Below are 12,691 nucleotides of genomic sequence, written 5' to 3' on the forward strand. Positions count from 1 at the left end.
TTATATCCCCCTTTCTCTTTTATCTGCACCCCCCCACACACACACCCCCATCAATACTCTCTCTTCAAGCTGCTTTCCATGTCAGCCAAGGTGAGTCATTACATTAAGAATTGCTCATTATTGCCCCAATTTCCTTGCCTTCCAAGAGGTGCTGTACAAATGTTACTCCTTTTTCCAAGTCTCTGGGACTTAGTCACCTGCTGAAAAGTCATCCAAAGAAAATAGGGCTTATAGTTTTGGCCTTTCGTTCTGTATTTATTTACAGGTATGTGACAGGCCCATTTTAGGGCGCCAACTGAACTCTCTCTTCTCTGAAACTGCCCTCATGGAAGGGGAAGGCCAGCACAGCCACATTAGTACTGTGTGACCTTTGGCCTCAGCTGACGAGGCTGGGAGCAGACAACTGAACAGAGGGACAACGAGTCCTAAGTTGGGCTGGCGTAATCAGACCATCTCTCTTGAGAACTGACACAGAACAATCCAGAGGGAGACTGTGGTGGGCTCTTGAATTGAAAAGTTATGTAGAGCTGGCTCTCAAATGTGGTGGCTGACAGAAACTGGAGCATTAATCAGACATTCTGAGAGAACTATGAGGCCCATGAGAAGCCCCAGAATTAGTCTCCGTCACTGACATGCCAGTCATTGGCTCCTTGTGGCCTGACAAAATTATACTTCCTCCTTTTTTTTTCCTTTTAGAAATTCCTTTTTGTGTGTTTATTTACATATGGCTGAATAAGACATGTAATAATATAAACATACAGATGGATGTAAACAACAGAGCTGTGAATCACTTAGTAAGCATTTATATTCATGAAGCTCCATCAGGTAAAATGCTTATCAGGTTGATATGAACACTGCCTTCTACATGCTTTTCAATGAAAGCCTCACAATTGAGTGGAAAAAAATGTATGATTTGTTTACAGATAAACACTAAATATATGTGGATTTTTAGAACTGTTTATTTAGAGAAGAAAGAGGAAAAATAGAGATAGTTTAGAAATACTCACAATTAGAACGTTCCCATGTATGGGCATTTATTGGTGCTGGAACACATGACACTTAAATATGCTCATTATCCAAATGTGTGATCTATTCTGAAAAAAACTAAATTTGATAGCAAAGTTACATTCCTGAATATGGAGCACTTTTAAGTTTGAAAAACTTCTGATGCCTAGGGATATATTAATTTTGGATACAGTGTTTGATTAAGGGAATAACGTATACAAATAATTGCATGTTTAGAACATTTTACTTTACCTCACATAAGACCTATCTTTATGAAAGCTGACTGAAAAGTAAAACTTGATAGGTACAGATGCCAAATAGGGGTTTTTTAGAGTCCACTCGTGGAAGGTGGCTGAAAATGAACTATTATCAAAATCATGACATGCTAATTAAACAGATAACAATACAGGCTTACAATCCATATTGAAATTCAGAAAAGCCAAGGACTGCAGTATACAGTATCTAATAAATCACGTAGGCCTCTGCCATCCTTTGTCTCTACCTATATTAAAACTAAAGAAGTCCTGTTGGTATTATTGCTAGTGTTATAGATGAGAAAAATTTGGTTGTTGTAAGAAAGCAAGGTAGATAAATGAATAAGGCCACTGGCAACTTTATCATAAAAACAGAAATACCATATAATAAATATTTTTAAAGTTTTGAGTTTTATTTTCCTGAGGACACTGGTGTACTATATCTAAACCAGAATTGTTGAGTCATGTAGGTTCAAAACAGAATTAACAATCTTGTATATACTTCCTCCTTGAATGTCTGCTAGCCTGTTGTACCCTTACAGTCACCACTTCTCTTACTCCTGAGAATGTGAATGGCTTCCAGTTCACGGCATCCAATGTCTATTAGAACAAATCGCCTTGCAGTTAAGATTTGGTTTTAGGTCTTCTGATAGAAACGTGCTTATACATCATAGCAGCTTCATGGAATATTTCAAAATTGCAGTGTAATGAGTATATTAATATTGGGTTGCTGTTGTAACAAAAGGCAACACAAATTAATTTTCTTATAGCTCTGGAGGTCAGAAGTCCATAGTCCGTTTCATTGACCTAAAGTCAAGGTGTTGTTTAGGATCACATTCCTTCTAGAGACTTCAGGAGAGAATCTCTGTCCTGGCCTTTCTCACTTTTTAGAGGTCACCTGCATTTCTTGGCTGTGGCCTCCTTCCTCACATCCCTCTAACCTCTTGCTTCTGTCATCTCCTTTAGCCTTCTTGTCTGCCTCTTACAAGGAACCCTGTAATTATAGTTAGGGCCCACTCAGGTCATCCAGGATAATCTCATCATCTCAAAATCCTTAGCTTAATCGCATCTGTAAAGTCCCTCATCATGTAAGGTAATATTCATAGGTCCCAGGGATTAGGGTGGAGATATCTTTAGGGACCATTATTCAGCCTCACACAGTGAGGATTTTTTTAATCTCACAAGGTCAGAGTATATCAGGAGGAAGGATGTATTATTGGAGTGTGTGAAGCTGAGTGAAGAATGGAGGAGGAATTAACAGATAAGCAGACACAGCATTTTATAGATTCCGAGTTGGAAAGGCCACATGGTGGGGGGGTGGGGGTGGAGAATGGAAGTATATTCTTGTAAGGTTCTTATGCTATATGTGAAGTGGCATATTACTTGAAAGCAGACTGTGATAGGTTAAAGATAAGCATTATAAACCCCAAAGCAAACACTGAAATAACACAGTGAAGAGTTTTATCTAATGAGCAAACAAAAAAGAATGGAATCATAAGAAAACTCAATCCAAAAGAAGGGAGAAAAGAGTAAGAAAGGAACAAAGAACAGATGGGACAGATAGAAAACGAATAGCAGGATGGTAGATTTAAAAACAACTATATCAATAATAAGATTAAATGCAAATGGTCGGGGATCCCTGGGTGGCGCAGAGGTTTGGCGCCTGCCTTTGGCCCAGGGCGCGATCCTGGAGGCCCCGGATCGAATCCCACATCGGGCTCCCTGCATGGAGCCTGCTTCTCCCTCTGCCTGTGTCTCTGCCTCTCTCTCTCTCTCTCTCTCTATCATAAATAAAAAAAAAAAAAATTAAAAAATAAAAATAAATGCAAATGGTCTAACTACCCCAATCGAAAGGCAGAATTGATCAGATTAGATAAAAGAACAAAGCAAGACCCAGCCATATCAGAAATATGAAGAAGGCATATTAGTCATATTTACTTTTTGATTATTTTCATTCAAATACAGTTAAGTATACTAGATATAACTTGAAATGAACATCTTATGTGTGTTTTGTATTGAAATTTTACTCAGTGAAGTTCAGAAATCTATTTCTTATTACAAGACTGTAAGATCTGTTAGTTTTAGGTAAATGATTAAGAACTCTAAGAAAGCTAAAAAAGGAATAAACGCACAGTTAATAGGAATATTAGAAGAGTGTCTTAGCTTTGTAACTGTAGGGACCTCATTATATCCTTTCTGAGTCAACAAATGTTTACAAAAATCTAAATAATAATGTAAGGAGAAACTCCCAAATCACATACAATAATATTCATGAGATATCATCCTAATCCCTACATAATGAAGAATATAAAGAGCATGAAAATAAGAGGAGATTGCATTAGAGAAAAATGAGTTACCTGAAAATATCTCATTTTTCCACCAACCTCAGCCAAAAGAGAACATTTATTGATTACCCCAAATTACCATGCCATCCCATAATGGCAACTTAAAATTTCTGACTACAAAAATTTTTATAACAAAATTGTAATTGCAATTAAATTTTGGATTTATTCTTGTATCTCAGAAGTTCATTCTGTGATGGTGAGATTCATTTTCAGCCAAATATCAGTTTTAATACTCAGCCATTTGACATTCAGCCAAAACATGCATTCTGAGTGACTGTTCCATTTGCCATGTGTCCATATCCTATTTTTTAAACTAAACATTATAATAGGAATATTAAATGCCCCACATCTCCAATATACTTTTATAAAATGACTTAACTACAAAATGATATCATGATTTGATTATTCCTTTGTTGGCCATTCAGTTTTTCCAAATTTATAAGTGATTAAAATTATTCGCAATGTCTGGTACAATATATCTTGAACTTCATCTCTGAATTTTTTTCTCAGAAACCCTGTGATAGTTTCCACTCCTATATCTAATGTATAAGAGTGCCATTTTCCTAAAGCCTTGCCAATGCTGCCTATTACTTGTTTTATAATTTCTGACAACTTGATAGGCAAAATAGTCATCTCCTTATTAATTTAATTTGTGGTCTCTTTGGTTACTTAGTCCAGTTTCTTCTTTTGTGACATTCTTATTTATGTCCTTTCCTTTTTTTTTCAATTGATGATAGTATTTTCCATGTTTATTTACAAGAATTCCCTGTTTATATAGTAAGGATATTAACAGTTACTTATTTAAAATGAAGAATATTGACTTAGGAATGCCTTCCATATCCTCATACGCTCACTACTTTGATAGGCTTGGATGGAGTGAACGGAGAGGGAATGCGAGGATGTTTACTGGGCATATTATTGGTGGGAAGCATGTGAGCAGGAGCGGAAATTCAGTTCATCCTCTATACACCTCCAGACTGGTTCTCCTTGAATAATACTATCAATATGTCTTCTTCAGCTCAAAATCTCCCCATTTATCTTCATCAGCCATCTAGCAAAACATAATTCCATCAGCCAGCCATTGACATTTCTCCATATTTTGGCTCTAAATATTTATTTTCAAATTGTGTCCAGCCCAACACAACTCCATCTAGACTAATGTAATGTATGAGTGCTGAAGATGTAGAGATGACAAGGTATCTGTCTTCAGGGTCCTCACAGATGAGGTGGAAGGGACAGATAAACAGAAAGTTTCCAAGGGGTGATGTAAACCTCATGTGCAAAGTGCATAATGGGGGAACAGGGGATGGATGGCCTGACTGGAAGAGGTCAGGGAATATTACCCAAATAGCGGATGGCTAAAAATGCACCTTGAGAGATGGATAATTGTGAGGCAGCCAAAGAAACATCATGGGGGAGGGAAGGATGCTCTAAGAAGAGGGGAAATCAGGTGAGACTCAATTCAGGTCCAGTAGAGGGATGTAGGCAGAGGTGATCAAAGTTGAAGTGGGCAAACTCCAGATAGCCTGTTGCATCAAGGGGTTCAGATTTGAACCCCAGGGTAGTGGAGAATACTGGAAAAGCTATAAACAGAAGTCTGACCTGACCAGGGTTATGTTTTAGGAAGACCACTCTGGCTGCAACCTGGAGAATCATCAGAGGAGGAATATTTAGAATGACTCTAAGTGCCAATTGGCTTGAGACAGCCTCGATCTACACCTGTTGTCCCGGTATTCTGCCCAGGTTAGCATTAGTCCTAGGTTTTTCATTTTTAAATTAACTATTAAAATTGCAAAGCATGAAAATAAGTCTGAGTGAAGTCAGTAGATCTCCCTCCCTCTTGGACTTCCAGCTCTGTCATGGTCTTGTCTGGTAGTGAGATGCATCCTACAGAGGTCTCACTGGATCATGCAGTTACATCTGGAATAAGACCAGTGAGACCTCTCTTTCCCCACCCCTTTCTAGATATAAGCTGGCTAACACTTGTCTTTCAATGAAGGGGAGCATGCAGGCTGCTCCCTGATAAGATCAAGTGGGTTCAGACATCAGCAGCTGGGGGGATCCAAGCCCTTCCGGTCTCAGGTGGTGGTGGTATGGGGGGGGGGGGTGGAATATTTGAAGCTCCTGTCCTTGCCAACCTCTTTGTGTGCCAGGCGGCTGCAGTGACTCATGCTGAGAAGCCACTTCTTGGCAGTGTCAGTGGGAAATGCGGGACAGCATAGGTTAGGTATATGTGGTATATGTACAGGAAATAGGAGGCTGAGCTGTGGCATATAGAGAGAGTAGGCTCAGTGCTTTTGCTACAGGGGCTTTGTCGCTTATTGTACAGTGAGAACCTATGTCTATTCCCTTGTTTGTTGTATTACTTGCTAATGCTTATTTATTTATTTATTTTTTGGTGTTGTTGCAATAAACCCTTTCGGTATCTGTGAGCTTAAGGGAATGCTAAATGAAATAGTAAGTACTGAATTTTCATCTCTCCAGTACGCTGAGGTTGAGTGCACAATCTGCAGTGTCTATGCACTTTAACACCTGCCACGGAGGCCATAGCGGTGTTGCTGGCCATGTGGAAAACAGGAGACCCAAAGCTGCTGAAGAAGCACGATCATCCACTTCAGAAGGGAATTGTCCCTGTGAGGAGACTGCCTGGAGATGGTGATTTACCATCTGCAGCTGCAGACAGTGTGCTCTGGCTGCCCCTGACATTTGTGGGCCTCAGGCAAGAGGACAAGCGAAGGCCCACATTCCATTAGGTTTAAATATTTACAAGGTATAAATCAAGCCAGCAAAGTGTTAAATAAAATATGTTCTATGCTTCTACCTTGACAAAATACCTTCATTATGACAAAGAAATGTGTAAAGCTATGGTTTTTATATGGAGTTGGCAAGAACTCAAAGATGACTAAACTTAAATATTGAGCATGTCTGAATGTTGTCTTGATGGGCTAGCAAAGTCTAGATGAACAGTAAAAGTAAAGTACTATGTAATTCACGAATTATTCTATATTGATTCCACAATTTTTTTTCTTCATTTCAGCAAAATCAGTTTTTTTTATTTGAGATCTTCCCACAATTTCTATTTCTAAAGATCTAAAGGATTTAAAAAATGAAATCCAATTATACTAAAAATGTATAAAAATTGAATATATGTTTATCTAAATATGTAAATAAAAGTGAACTTAAAATATAGAAAATTGGGGCACCTTGGTGGCTCAGTCAGTTAAGTCTGACTCTTGATTTTGGCTCGGGTCATGATGTCAGGGTCGCAAGATCAGGCTCTGTGCTGTGTGTGGAACTTGCTTAAGATTCTCTCTCTCCCTCTCCCTCTGGCCCATCCCTCACAAGTGAACATGCACGTGCTCTCTAAAAAAATCAATTAAAAAATTTAAAAGTAAAAATAATTAAAAATCAAGTTACTTTTCATGTTTTCAAAAATGGTTATCTCCCGAAATTGTCAAAACCATCAATTAAAATTAAAGGAAAAATATGTTATAATTAATGAATATCATCAACTTTTTAAATCAAAATTAAATGAAGGTCAACATTCAACTAAAGTCTGAAATTGAAAGTGAAATCCAACTGTATTAAGGAGTTTTATAAAAACAGAACTATTCACAATTCTAGGGTTCATTGTCCATCTAGTTGTAATTTAAAGACTGCAGCATGCTCCACTTATGGTTTAGCTAGATCTATATTTGTTTACATGTAAATAGAGAAAACTATAAGACATATATGTATGGATATATGTATGTACACACACCAATTTTAGTATGAGTTTAGTATTAGAAGATATTACAGGTACATACTAAATCACTAGTACTTTTGAAAGCAAGAAGCAGAACAAAAAGAAAAGCAAGTCAGTGGATGCTCAGCACTAATTGGAAATAATACTTGCTTCTGCACCAATCTACTGCTTTCTTGTTAGCTGCAGGGAGATAGTTGACAAGTTAATCAATTTGTCTTTTCTCTTATGTAAGTCTCTCTACCACTCAGGTCCTCCTTGCATTCTGTAACAGCTTCTGTCTCTGATTTCAGCAACAGCATTTGGATGCAGTTGCTTTCTGTTTCTGGAACACTGGGAAGGAGTTGTGGGGAAGAGATTCCTGAGCTGTGAGAGGTGTTAGTTGGGTGTGGATATGGAGAGTTTTCTTCTCCAGTCGACCAGCACTGGGTTTGGATCTTGAGTGAGAGAGCTGTCCGCGAGCTTTTAAATGGACTTACTTTTTTTGTGTTTGTGATAAGCAGGGCCCTTAAGATTCAGAGCCCAGGGCAGGGGTCCTTCCTGACTACATCTGAGGGTGTTTACATCTCTCTTTGTGCTGAGCTTAATTCAGCCAAACTTAATTCCGAGGTTTCTTGTACATGTACAAAAAGTGACGCATTGTTCTTGTCAATGTGTTGGTTCCAGCACATGAAGAAGTTCACAAAGAGTTAAATGGTACGCTTTATATTGGTGTCTTTGGCTGCCTCAAGTAGAAAATTAATTCATTCCAATTAAGGTTTGATATTTGTATTCAATTCATGGAATGAAATAAAGCTTTTGAAGGTTCATTCAAAAGTGAAAGGTGAGACACCTGCCACTATTGTTAGTAAAGTCATAGTAAATTGATTTAAAAAGTTCGGCAACTGCAGATAAAATGACTTGTCTTGAGGGTAATGGATAAAATATAAATTTGGGGCCAGCACAACATCATGGTGAAAACAATGCTTCTTGCTAAAATTAAGAAGTTCATGGAACTGAAATGTACTTGGAATTAGGCAAGGCGCGTGCGTAAATAATAATTGTGTATATGCGAGCTGCAGTTTTTTACCAATGAAAACAGAAGATGAGGTTGTCAAAATTTACAAATGTTTCTATTTATATGATGCTACAGTAACTGAAATACAAAGTTTTTATGACAAAACTGCTGTTGAATTAAAAATACTTAACATGGCAGTATGTGTTTTCTCTTTTTCCTGGTGGTCAACAAGCGGATTTTTGAAATGTTTGAGCCTTTGAAGAACTACTTTGTAAATCAGTCTAAGGGTCTTACATTGCCATTGAACATTTTTGTGAGTGAGTCCTCTAAATTTTATTTCACTGTTTTCTCAAAACCATTCGGAAATCGTTAATCAAAGCATTCAAAGAATGTTCACATTTGAAGATTCTAGAAAAATAAAGTCATTGCAAACAAAGCTTGCAAAGAGAAAAACAGTGAGATTAAGCTATTCAAAACAAAAGACCAACTAAACAAACGTGTGGAATTTAAGACGCCTGCTTACAACTCTTCCATGATTTCCCAACGGGCTTACCATTATCCTCAGAATTAAAACTGAAATCCTTCAAATCCCAAATAGCTGACTTATAAACAGACTTGGAAGAAACCCATTCTCAAGTTAGGACAAAGAGTTGGGTATTTACTTTTTAGGAGATGTTGATACAAGGCTGAGATGTGGTCACCAAGGAGGCATAAGATAGGAATGTGGGTGCTGGGATTAGATTGGAATGCAGGGCCAGCAACAACAGTTCATCCAAGGTCGGCAAACATGTAACCCACTGTTCTATTGGGATGGTTTGGAGAGCCACCCTAGGAGTGAGTGAGGTGGGATGGGGAATCAGGCGGAACAGGGGCTCCTGTCTACACTTGCACTTTTTCTGAGTGCTGAAAACCAGGGTTAGGATCAGGCAAGAGAGCTATGAAGGACACAGAATTCAAGGTGGCGTTCACTCTCAGATGTGTGCAAGTACGCCCGATACCCTGGGAGTGAGAGGCTCCTTAAATGCTGCACTGTAGGTGCTTCTCCCTCCTCACTCTATCTAGTCCAGGAGTTGCTGAAAATGCTTTCTCTCTATACCCTAACAAGGGCTTTCAAATCTAATTCAATGTCATTGTGCCCTAGGTAATTACTCTTTTTTAGGATTTATTTATTTATTTGAGAGAGAGAGAGAATGGTGAGGTGGGAGGTAGAGGGAGAGAGAATCTTAAGCAGATGCTTAAGCACACGGAGCCCCATGCTGGGGGGCTCACCACCCTGAGATTATGACCTGAGCTGGTCCCATGCTTAATAGGCTGCACCAATGAGGCATCCCCACAAGGAATTATTCTTGAGTACTTTTTAAATATAGATCCTAAAATGTAGACTCCTTTATCTCCACTTCAAATATACTGAATTAGAATCTCTGAGGATAGAATTCAAGGGCCTATATTTTACTTTATTTTATTTTTCTCAGAGATCTGAATTTTAAAAAAAGTACTTAGGTGATTCTGATGCATGAGGTATATAGGATCCACTGGACTTCAGTGCTTAGATGTTTTCCATCATGCCTAACTTCACAGTTTGATCCTGGTTTGTACCTGGGTGGAGGATCTTAATTATACACGCCTCTTTGTCATATGCATTCTGAATTAGCTGAGAAATAGAGGCAGGATCCATGAGTGATTTAAAGAATAGCCTTACCAGTCAAAGAAGATACCACAAAACAAATGAGACAATACTTAGAGCGGATTGTATCAAAAATTGTGGGATGCACATACACAGCCCCTAGATGAAAATGCATAGCATTAAAGGCTTATATTTGAAATACAAGGGGGGTGAGCTTGCTTCTCCCTCTCCCTCTGCCTGCCACTCCTCCTGCTTGTACACTCTCTGTCAAATAAATAAATAAATTCTTTATAAAAGAAGTGGAAAGAAGGACACAATAAAAGTAAGAGGTGAAATCAATGGAACAGAAAATGGAAAAAAAAAATTAGAGGAAATCAAACTAGAAGCTGGTTTTTTGAAACGATCAATAAAATTCATAAACCTCTAGTCAGACTGATAAGAAAAGAGAGATAAAATGCAAAGTACCAATACCAAGAATGAAAGAGGAGACATCATTAAAGATCATACAGACATTAAGAAGATAATAAGGGAATATTATGAACAGCTTTATGCCAATACGTTTGATAAATTGGAAGGAAAATTTTGAAAGACCCAAATTACTAAGAGCTCACTGAAGAAGATACAGATAGTCAAAATAACTTCATAGCTATGAAGGACACTGCTTTCATAGTGAACCTTCTTTCTCCCAAAAAACTCCAGATAAATTCTACTAAGCACTCAAGGAAGCAATAATACCATTGCTATACAGACTCCTTAAAATAAAAGAGGAGCAAAATTTTCTCAACACATTTTATGAAGCCAGCATTATCCTGATACTAAAACCACACAAAGATATAACAAGAAAACTATAGACTAATATCTCTCATTAACATAGATGCAAAAATCTTTGACAAACGGTGGCACATCGAATCCAGTAACATATGAACATGACATTACACAATGAAGAAGTGGGGTTTATTCAAGGCTGTTTTAACATTTGACAACCAATCCATGTAATTTACCATATTAACAGATTTAAAAAGAAAAAAAAAAGATCATTTCAATAGTTGCAAACAGTTTTTTGACAAAATTCGACACCAGTTTTTAACAAAATCTATCAGAAAACTAGGAATAGAAGGGAATTTCCTTTACAGCTAAACATAATGGCGGAAGACTGAATGCCTTCCCCCTCAGACCAAGAACAGCACAAGTATGTTTTCTCTGATTATTTCTATTCAACATTGTACTGGAGGTCCCAGCTTCTAGCAGGAAGGCAAGAAAAATTAATAAAAGGCATACTGATTGGATAGGAAGAAACAAAACTGTCTTTATGAGATTGAAATGCTCATCTACGTAGAAAATCCAAAGAACCTACCAAAAAGCTACTAAAACAAAGTGAGTTTAGAAAGGTTGCATGCTTGAAAAATGCAACATGCCAGCAACGCAGGACTGAAAATTGAAGTAAATGATATTATTTACAGTATCACAAAATGCGAAATACTTAGATATAAATTTAACAAAATATGTGCAAGATTTTTTTTTGTGCAAGATTTTAAAGCTGAAAATTATAAAACATTGCTGAGAAAAAATGAAATAAGACCTACTAAATGGAGAGATCTATCATATTTATGGAATGGAATACTCAGTATCAAGATGCCCTTTCTCTCTGCCTTGATCTATAGATTTGATGCAATCCCAATCAAAATCCCTGCAGGATTTTTTGATGGAAGTTTGCAAGTTGATTCTAACACTTGCATTTATGTGCAGAATATTTCATCAGCTTTTTATTGCTAGATAAAATACTGGAAAACATTGATTGAATATTTACCACGTTCCAGGTATTGTTTCAGATACTTTGAATGTATTAAGAAGTCAAATTGTCACAAAAACTCTCTAAGGGAGGTACAATAGCGTTATCCCCATTTCATGGATATGCAGACACAAAGCAGGCAAATAACTCATCTGGGGTTATCAGCTTTTGGGTTGGAGGGTTTGCCATGGAATCCAGGCGATTGGAATCCAGAGTCTGGTTTTTTAATTACTTATAAACACCAGTTTCTGTACCGATTAGCTATTGCTACAAACAACTGCGAAATCTCAGTGGCAAAAAATAATAAGCATGTTGTTTCCATATGTCTGCAGGTTGGCTGGCATGGCTTTGCTGCTTTTGGCTGGGCTCAGATGGGCAGCTCCAACATAGGCAGAGTTCATGTCTGTTCCTTATGTTTCCCATCCTCCCTGAATTACTGGCTTAGTCATGGCCTGTTGTTCACACGGCAATGACAGAAAGCAAGAAAGAGGGCCTCCCTTTAGAACCAAGGCCCATATCACTCTTTTACTGTTTCTACCTTTGAATTGCCCAAGCAAAGGAGCAAGTGGAAACTGCAGGTCTCTCCTGCAGGGCAAGGAAGCCCCACCCTGGTGCTTATCATGGGGAAGAGATGTAAGCCCCAGGGATTCCTCCCATAGGCAGGATTGTCTCCAGAAAGTCAAATGCAAGAGGAGGGACCACTGGGGTCAGTGACATTTATACCACCTGATAGAAGATTAATGGATTATTTTTAAGTGTCTCACAAAGAGAGGAGTGAAGGGTGAAAGCTTCTGTCCACCACTTCTCTAAGGACATAGAAGCATTAGGAGAATTTTCTATTTAAGGGGCCAGGAGGAAAGGAGAGAAGAGCTGTTGCTCACATGGAAGGTGAGGACTGGATTTCTATTCTCCACAGCATTCCTCTTCTAGTACTG

This window comes from Canis lupus, chromosome X (genome assembly GCF_011100685.1).
Source record: "Canis lupus familiaris isolate Mischka breed German Shepherd chromosome X, alternate assembly UU_Cfam_GSD_1.0, whole genome shotgun sequence".
Taxonomy (NCBI): domain Eukaryota; kingdom Metazoa; phylum Chordata; class Mammalia; order Carnivora; family Canidae; genus Canis; species Canis lupus.